Source organism: Melozone crissalis, unplaced genomic scaffold, assembly GCF_028551555.1.
Source record: "Melozone crissalis strain CALT ecotype California unplaced genomic scaffold, PUWL_Pcris_2 ptg000019l_1, whole genome shotgun sequence".
NCBI classification, from domain to species: Eukaryota; Metazoa; Chordata; class Aves; order Passeriformes; family Passerellidae; genus Melozone; species Melozone crissalis.
In genome coordinates this window covers 7,922,447-7,931,792 of record NW_026535797.1, presented here as the reverse complement: position 1 = coordinate 7,931,792, position 9,346 = coordinate 7,922,447, and positions in this window count along the sequence as shown.

Genomic DNA, 9,346 nt, shown 5'->3' with positions numbered 1-9,346 from the left:
TATACAATAAGAAACTGAAATCTATGCAAGATTAATGAAGGTTTTGTTTAGAAGGAGGATAGACTTTGTTTTATTCAGTAAACAATTTTCTTCCTTTGTATATTCTTGTAAAGAACTTAAAGGAAATGTTGAAAATAGCACAAGCAAATTGAAATGGTAGAGCACTACAGCAGCAGCATATTTAAAGTACAATATGAATGAAGTAATGGATACAAGAAATTCTGATTTCAAGGATGAAGAAAAACTTGTGTCCAGTGAGGTAACAGTGGGAGATTTTTGTTTCTTTTTGGGGTGTGTTTTCTGGTACTTTGGGTAGAAACAGGGAAACAAGAGATTTTTTTCCTAAAGAAATCAAAAAAAGCAGAAAATTTAATTTTCCAGTATACTTATCTTGAATGATCAAAGCCTTTCATTGAAACACAGCTTCTCTTACTGTCCAAATCTGTATTTTCCAGTTTATGTTATCCCAGTGGTTTTCTAGATTAAGTTGTCATTTATCTTCCTGATTTTTGAAAAATAGCACAGTAGATATAATTGTTAGTCTCCTTCTTTCATCTTCAGGGATTTGTTTCGTTAAAAATCAGTGCAATTGAGAAATCTCTCTATTAATAGGGTACATTTGGATACAGTGTTGTAAGTGTCTAACACATTCTTAATCTCATCTGTTTGTTTAATGCTCACCAAGCCTTTCTTGCTATTCCATTTAAGACCCCCTGATATTTTTAGTTTCAAAAGAATTCTATTTCCATCAGTTTTTTGGTTAGCTTGCAACTGATCTGCTGTAATTATTGCTAACAGATCTGTGATCCTGAGAAGACAGGATCTGCTCCATAGTCGAGTCACTGGAGAGGAATGGAATGGTAATTAAAAAAGGCATCTTGTGGACATCAACAAGTTCTGGTTTGGGCTGCAAGTCCTGATGCATATGGAAAGCATAGGGAGAGGTGGAATGCACTTGTTCATGTTCAGGAATCTGCACAGAATCATTCAGGCTGGAAAAGACCTTTAAAGACCATCAGACCTGACCATTACCCCAGCAGTGCCACGTCCACCAATTCACCAGCTTCAGCCTTTTTTCCTGGAATCCTCTCCTCTTCCCCTGTGCATCAGAAGTCAAGGCAGAATTTCTTTATCTCAAGTTAATGACAAACTTCTCCCCACATAACTCCTATTGCAGTACAGAAGGTGTTTCCCTCAGCAGCTGGGTAGCAGGTGTGCCTGGCTGGACAAACCCATGGCAGGCAGCAGGAAATGTTCTTGGAAAACACAGTGTGCAGAGTGCAATAAAGCCATGAACACATTATGCAGTAAGCACTGATGAGTGTCACTCCCATTCCATTCCTAAACACTTGAGCTATCTGTTCAAACATTCCAACTCCTCAGGCTCCTTCCCAGTGCTTTCCCTGTGTGCTGGGCCTCACCTGTGTGTTTTATCCCAAGTTCCTCCATGCTTTAATGTTTCTCTGTGCCCTGAGCCTGTAGTTCCACTGAATAGTTACTGGGAAGCTGCTGAAAAGTTCTGGAGTAGCATTTTTAGTTATGTTTTAATAAGTGTTTAACCCAGTATCTTGAAACTATCCAGATTTGGGCTTGTTGTGTTCCCATGGGAACCTAGGGAAATACTTGTTTTAACTTCCTTATTCTTACTAGCATGCTCATCCCACAGCTGCCAGACTTCAGAATTGAGGTATATCCACAGCAAAATGTATTCTTGTTAGAAGAAAATATCCCATGATCCTGGATGTGGTTGCTGACAGTCGTGATAACATTCAAGAGGAAAAATGTGTATACAATATTTCTGAGATTTAGAGTTAGTACTGTGAGAAGAGTTTCTGAGATTTAGAGTTAGTACTAAGATCACAGCTGAAGCAAATGGTAGTTAATAGAAATTTTATGGTACTCTGGCCAGAAAATGTGTCTGTGATTTACCATTTCAAATGTACCCATGACACAGATTGAAGGATTTGTCTGATTTAAATGAATGTTGTTCATGGGGAAAGTCCTGATGCCAAAGTCCTGCTTTTTGGGCTGAGTATTGTCTGTCCTGATGTGGACTTGCTGTCTCCATGGAAGTCTGGTACCATAGCCTGGCCCTGAGTGCTTCAATGCTGCTGCTGCTTTGGTGAGTTTGGCAAGGGCTTCAGAATTTGTCTCCCTTTAATGTCTCTGCCTAGCTGGCTGCCTTTCTTCCTTATTTAAATGGTGATTTTCACTTCATAATATATTCCTGCTACCAGCAAAGTAAAACTTTGAGTAACTACCCCAATTTTGGGATACCTTATTTTTTTATAGATGGTCATTTTGCTACTCTGTGTATGAATTTGCTACTCTGTGCATGAATGGCTCCCTAACTTATGAGTAGGGTCATGCTGTTTGCTTGGCAGAGTCAAGGAGTGAGTTTGCAGAGGTGTTAATTTGATTAAAAAGGCCTTGCAGAAGCAAAGTGAGTGTGTGAGGGTGTGACTGCAATATACAACCAGAGGGAAATCACAGAGACAGTGAATGGATTCAGCCAGCCTGGGCAAAATTATTGTCTCTGTTAAAAAGCAGTCATTGTTTCTAACAGCCATGGGTTTAATTCTCTTCTTTGTGAGACCTGATTAGGTAAATCACCAATAGTTAAAGGCATGTGAGGCAAGCAGGTTTATCATGTGAATGCTTATATCTGCTCTGGATGAGAGATGCCACATCTCTGCCTCAGCTGCTAAGATCATACAGGTGCAAACAGGCAAAGCAAGAAATTGGTAATTGGCAGCGGGTGGTTGCAGTGCTGGAGAAGAAAAGGACTATATTGCAAGAAAAAAACCAACATTTTGCAATTCTTGTTTTGGGGAAATGTTGGAAATAATGCCATGGTTCAGAGAAAGCGGCTGCCTGAGAAACAGGCCTATGGTTTTGTTATGGGTGTGAATGTCTGGGACTTCAATCCTTTAATCCTCACCTCTAGCTGCAGGAAGTGGGTTAAATCAAAGCTGCAGCCTCTCCCCAACTTCTCCATGTCACATTGCTCCATGTGGATGCTGGAGCAAACTTCTGCCCAAACTCTGGGCTCTAAAGGGGATTGTGTGGCTTGCCCAGAAGTTAACAGGAACAGAATGAGGAGAACAAAAAATGAGGCAATGGAAATTGAAATATAAACACAAAATAGCCTCCTTCTTGCCAGACATATTCATTTTAGGTTACAGCTCTGTGTCTGGCCTTTCCACTCTGCATCCCATTACCTTATCTACTGTCTGAGACAGTTCATCCTAAAACTTTTCTTATCCTGTCTTTTGAATTCCTCTCTGGGGACATGGGAGCCTTGGGGCTGTGTGGTTTCTGGGGGACAGGAAAGCTGGTCACAAAGCAGAACTGAAAAGGATGAGGTGTGTCTGGTCCTTTTCTCACCATGACCGTTTTTTATGAAAGACGTGGTTCTGAATGCTTTAGTGCCATTTCCCTGGGACATGGGATTATTTTAGATATTTCAGATTTAAGTACTTCAAAGTTAAATCTGCAGCTGAGTGCATGCATTAGAAACAAAATGCATCATTTCACAGATGTCACGCTACTTTCAGTGGCTTCAGAACATGATTTTACAGCTTAAAAGGAGGGGGGTAGAAAAGGAACAGCAAAAGGTAAATGCATATTTCAGTTCTTATATTTTTAAAGTAGATGAACTCAGTTTTGGTAATTATGTAAGAAAAGACATCAAGTGTTATAATGGAGAAAAAGTAAAGAGAAGGAACACATTTTTTACTGCCTTTTCTGTTTCTTTTAGCACAGAACAATTAGCTTAAATATGCCATTTCAAAGCTTAAGAAGCTTTTATGTGGAAATGCTTGAGAGATTGTTACTGTGTGCTGATGTGAAAAAAGGCATTTATTTTCATTTCAGCAGTTGAAAAGATAGTTTTCTGTGATGCCCTTCAAAAGGCAGTGTTTTCTTTTGCTTGTGTGAAATTACAGTAAATCCTTGGCATAACTTCCTCTTGTGAGTGGTGTGTTCACAGTAAATCATTTCCCGCAGCTGCCTGTCCTGGGGATCACAAAACTGTTTCAAGTTCTGCGGGTACCTAGTAGGCATTCCCAGTGGAAATGGAACATTTTGTGCAAACACCAAATGTATTTAGAAAACAGGACAAATTCTCAGTAATCTTTGCTATGCAGATTGCTCTTTTGGTAAAACAACATCCAGGCTGCGTTAAACCTCACTGCTGCTGCTGTGCTGAGTTGCTTTGTGTACAGTTTTTTACTCTTAATTTCACAAAGGGCACTGGCAGACTGTTGATTTCTTGTCCAGGTGATTAATTTCCCCCAGCTGCTGCATGCGCAGGGACATTCCTGGCTTTAACCTCTCCATTTGCTCCATAGGATTCCCAAGGACGGCAGAAAGGAGCGCGTGGTCACCTCCCCTGCCCCAGCCATGGGCTGCTCTGTGACGTGTTCATGGTGCAAATAAACCAGAATGGTGGGAGAAGAGCCTGTGCCTCATTCTGCTGTCCTGATAACCTCCACCAAAAGATTGAGAGAGCAACAGGGGACAACAATTTTCCAGTAATTCTCCCTCCAAGTAAGAATCAATGGGAAACAGCAGCGAGGTCTGTGGGTACAGAGCTCACCTAAAGCATGTGATTATTTCTTTTGACCTCAATGAGAAGACTCCTGTCCTGTTTTATTAAATTATGTAAGTTATTACTCACTGAATTAAGGCCTTGTGTGTTTCATTTTCACCTATCATGGTTTGGGGTGGTTTTTTTTCCATTTTAGTAATGTGAACTGATGGTTTGAAAAATTGTATTGCTTCTTGTAGGAGAAAATTTTAGGAGAAAAAAGAGACTAAAATAAATATTAATGGTGTGGCACAACACTTAGAATTGTTCCATGTCTAATGAATATGTAGCAGTTCTATTTTCTGCTTAAACACAGAAATCGTCAGAATAGAATTAGTGCTATTTTTTTAAAAAATGTGTTTATCTAGGAAATTAATTTCTCTAGGGAGTTCTATTAAAGGCTGTACAGAGTGGAGAAACTTATTTGTGTTGGTGATCTGTTTCTAGAGTTAGGAACATTTTTATTGAATTGGGTGCCATATCCCTGTACCTCTGTACCAATTTTGTCTGGTTTTCTTTGCTGTACCATAGATGTGAATTCCTGGAAAGAGCACAGTGATACAATCCAAGCTGCTGTTCAGCCATCCCTTTCCAGCAGTGGAAATAGGGAGTGCACATCCCCCCTTTGCTCCCCTGCCTTAACAAATCCAAGTTGGTCCTTCAGAATTTTATAGAAGCAACCCAGAACTAAGCCATGTTAGCACAGAGAAAGCAATGAATGGGATTTCAGGAGATGAAATTTTGTGGAAGCAGAGCATGTTTCATGGGGGCAAAGAGAGAACTCAGCAGGATTGCCTATCCCATGAATCAATATTTTGATACTGAACACACCGCACCAGAGAGATTTTCCAAGGAAGTGCATTTTGTAGAAGAGCATCAGGAGTACAGGATCACAGGAGTGAAACTCCCACCGTTTCTCTGTGGGATTATCAGAGTAATTGGGTGAACTCTCACCTCTCCTTTGCTAAAGGAGCTCACTGCTTCTGTTTGACTCTCACACTCCAAGGCATTTTCAAGCTCTTTGGTCAGCTCTCAAAATTCCTGCAGTGACTCTGTACACACCAGATGTGATTCAGAGAGCAATTCTTGACTCTGCATTTTTTAAATTTTCACCTTTTTAGTTTAGAGGAAAAAAAAAAATAGAAAGGAATGCCTGGCAACATCTCTGTTTCAGGCACAGGCTTTTTGCTTTGTGGTGTTGTGTAAGGTAAACCTGGCATAGCAGAGGGCATCCCATGAATCTCTCCCTGTGTAATAAAAACACCCCTTTCTCCCATCACTTCTGCATCATGGGCATGCTTGGGGCTTTTTTTCAGAGTTGGACAGCTTTTCCCAAACCCTTCTGCTCCTTGGTACCTTGGAATCATTTATCTCTCACTGCAACAATGAGCTGGTTTCATAACTGGCCCAAGGCTATAAAGCAAAGTTACAGTCTGGGGATGCTGCTGACTGGTCTGGAAAGGAGAAAAAAATTGGCCAGGAGCAGGTAATTGTTGAGTGGCAGAAACACCTGAGAGGTCTTGGTAAATCAAGAAAAATGGCTTGTGTCTGAAAACACTGTGTGGTACAAGGCTGCAAAAAAATGGGATTCGGCTTTCCAAGGTGTTTTCACAGCACTTGGCTTTGTTCTTTCTCAGCAATGTAACAGCACTCAGAAAAGTGGGATTGTTGGTATCCAGTCACACTGTTGCAGGTTTTGGGAAGCTCAGTTGATACAGCATTTGTTTATTTTCTGGCAGACTTTTCTGTATATGTAAATCCTTCAGTAAAATGCAATAGGTTGTCAGCAAAGCTGGAATTCAAACTCAATTTCCAGTGAATTCCAGAGCACTTCCCAAGGAGCAGCTCTGGAGGAGTGCGGGGGCCCTGTGGCTCCATTCTGTGGGGTGCAGAGTTCTTGCTCGTGAAGGTTCAGACATTTTTCAGGGAATTTTTTTCAGCTGGGAAGAAAAAGAAATCTTTGGCCTCAACGTTAGTGTATTTTACCCTTCAGTGAGAAAAATGTCTTTCAGCGTTTGTTTGGAGGTAAGGTCAGCCCAGTGACTTGTCTGTTATATATAACCCAAGCCACAGGCTTCATCTTCCATTCTGGAGATTTATTTGACCCAGAGAGACCAGTGAGGAGCTGCAGCCAAGGGAAGAAAACACTTTATTTCTCCAAACTGATGAAATACCAGATGTGTGCCCACAATGGAAGAAATTTTAGGCTATGATTACCTGAATTCATTTGCATAAAGGAATAAGAAACTTTCTGTTGTGTCAGCTTATTTCATTTCCTGGGATGTTCTCTCATTATGGGGGATTACTTTAATTCTGCAATAATTATAATTCAACCCCATTGCTGTGTGCATCCCAGTGTATGGCTGCAGAGAGAGATCTGATTCTTGCCTCTAAAATCTGCTGTCTGTAGATTCCAGTGTGAGCTGAGGACTTCAACCAAGCACAGCTGATCTTGTTATTTCATTGAGTATGAACATCTTTAAAAAGAGAGTGAGTATCAAGAATGATTCCAAAGAGGAAAAAATATTTGTATTTTGAAACATTTATTTTGGCAAATAAACCTGCCAGTAATCTCAGGGTTAGCAGGGAACTTTTCCAAAGCAGGGATTAATGTCTGTTTAGAGAGGAGGATTCTTAGACAAGCTGTTGAATATTCTGGTCAGTGGGCTCAGGGAGCTGCTCAGGCCTGACTGCCAGCTCAGGGGTTGCTCCTCACAGGCTCCTGCTAAGTCAACAGGATTTAATTTGAGCTTGTGTTTCTGTCATGCCAACTTGGTCAGTTTGTTGGCTGCTCTGTCAAAGTTACAGCCTGGTGCATCAGAGCTTGAGAGCTTCCACACAGCTGGCTGAGTCCAAGTGATCAGAATTAACTCTGTAGGAAAAATGCATTGTGTGAAGGAGCAAAAGTTGGAGTAGGCATCAGGTATGCAGGGGAAAATGTGAGGAGGAGGAAATTTTTTTGGTTTTTTTTTTTTTTTTTTTTTTTTTTGCTTTGCAATTCTATTTTATTAGAATTTATTTGGATTTGGTTTACTCAAACTTACATCATGGCAGTCTATGGCAGGCTGAAGGTAGAATGAAAAGAAGCTGCAAATTCACAGAAATTCTTCAGGTCAGAGCTGTTATTGCTAATTGCAGAACTGTCAGTGTCATAAGGTTGTGTCATGTAAAGGCATTTTTGAGTAGTAATTAATATTCACCTTCTTGTCTTGCACATCTGGAAGTTCTTCATCTGCCCAGTGATGCTTCACAGAGGATGAGTCCAGGAGATGAAGGAATTAATGTGCTTTCATTTCATAAGCAAATGGTGGACTCAGGACTGTTGACTCATGGTCACAAGGGTGTCAAGCTTTAAGGCAATTATTGAGGATTTTAGTTCACTTAGAGTAGGATCTGGCTTGTGAATGAGACAGCATTAATGTGAAACATTAGAGTTGCTTCCCAGACAGTGTGTGTATCACAGCAGATGATGTTTTACCTCTCCATATGTTTCCCAGTTGAAGTAGGGAGCCAGACAAATCATGAGGAGAGGAAATAAACATCCATGTTTATGGGTGTGAACTCTTAACAGCAATTAAGATCAACAGATCTCTTAGTCAGTCTGAGATTAGCAGTTACCTGGATCATGGCTGGTTCCACCAAACTGAAATTCTGCTTGCCATATAATTAAGGATTCGGGTACATAAGGTTATTGGAAATATAAACTGGTCCCTTAGGGCAGGAAATGCAAAAAATGTATAAAACTATTTTTTAATATTTTGGGGAGTAGTTTTATGTGCCTTAAAGCTTCCAGCTTGCATGTGATAAAGTCAAATTTGATCAAAACAACACATGCAACCTGCTGTGCTCCCCTCACCCCTTCACTAATGGCAGAATATCTGCCTGTCCCTTCTTGTAATTAGATCAGTCTTAACCACTTCAGCTCAAAATTGTCTCTGTAATGCCCAAATATTTCCTCTGACTTCACTGACATTATTCCAGATTAATACTTGTGTGATGTAGAGCAGAAATCTGCCCTGGAGACTGTGGAACCCCAAAGGCATTCACAAAAGCCATTTTTTAATAAGAGCACAAAAAGAAGATGTTACAGTTGAATGCCATTTGTCATTGTCTCCCATTTGCTTGTACCCAGTTGTAAAGGAGGGAGGCAGGGAGGCTCTGCCATCAGCTGCTGGCTCAGTCCTGGTTCCAAAAGAAATCCCAGAGCCCCAGGAGTCTCTGTGAGCCCTGGGCTGATCTCTGAGGCCGCTGCTGGGAGTCCCTTTGAGTCAGCCTGTCCTGTGGCTTTGCTGGTTGCCTGAGCTGTTATCTGAGCCCTGTTTAACTGGCTACTTTCAAATGTAATCGAGGATGTTGTGTTCAAAGCACTGAGCTTTCTGAGAAGGGCTTTGCACTTTAACAAGTCATCTTCTGATGCAGTGAACAATGACCTCTGTCCTGTTTTGGGTAGAGATAAAGCTAACGTGGAAGGTTCTTGCATTCTTTAAATGTCCCAGCTAAATATACTTTTATATTTCTGAGGTCAAAAATGCAGATGGCATTTCAAAGTCTGGGTTTTACTATTTTCTTTGTTCTCTAAGTAATTCCTTTTACTCAGCACTACTAAAGGAGTTCAGGCATAAGGGTTGTTCTTTTATAATGCCACATATTTGTATTGCACCTCTTACCTGGGGATATGAAAATAATTTGCAAATGTTAATTAAGGGTTCCACCTTAGTCAAGTGGTGAGGCACTGACAGATTTTCTCTGGGAAAA